The sequence below is a fragment of the Mesitornis unicolor genome, unplaced genomic scaffold, assembly GCF_000695765.1.
Source record: "Mesitornis unicolor isolate BGI_N332 unplaced genomic scaffold, ASM69576v1 scaffold11758, whole genome shotgun sequence".
Taxonomy (NCBI): Eukaryota; Metazoa; Chordata; class Aves; order Mesitornithiformes; family Mesitornithidae; genus Mesitornis; species Mesitornis unicolor.
Genome location: NW_010203889.1, coordinates 17,884 through 18,550, shown reverse-complemented (window position 1 = coordinate 18,550; position 667 = coordinate 17,884).

Genomic DNA, 667 nt, shown 5'->3' with positions numbered 1-667 from the left:
AGGGAAAAGATATCTGTATCTTTTCAGCAGTGGCTGTCACCACTCAGTTGCTTTTGCCCAGGAGCTGTGCTTTAATCCCAAGCAGTCCACAGTTCAGAGGAGGTACAAGGGTCTTGAGGCACGTGAGTATGTACTAACCACATGTTGCATTGCTCTTCATGAGCACACTTTTGAGGGGTGCACAACAGAAATGTGTGAACACAAGACATGAGCATTCTGCTGCACCTCAGCTGTGTCAGAGACCTTAGGCCTCTGATTTCATTTTCAGACCATACTTGAAGTGGCTACCTCTGTGGCCTTTTGACTCTGCTACTGCAATCCCACCACTGCTGCAAGCTCCCACAGGACCCACTGTAGACTGTTCTAGCTTTGCTTCTAATGACTAAAGCTCCTGCTATTTTTAATACTCTTAGCTTTTCCTATTTTAATATCTTAAGACCTGGGAGCTATAAATACAATTCAACAGATCCCTGTCCCTTGGTTTAGCTGATGAAAGACCATTTTCTGTCCAACTTGCAGCAAAGGACCATGATTTCAACACCAGACAAACTCTGCAGATTGGACTTGACTGTTAACATCCCAGCTCAATCCTTCTCTCTATTGACAGTGCCCTCAGCATTAGCATCCTGTCAATGGGGATTTTGACACTGGCTGGGACTCCCTCAGT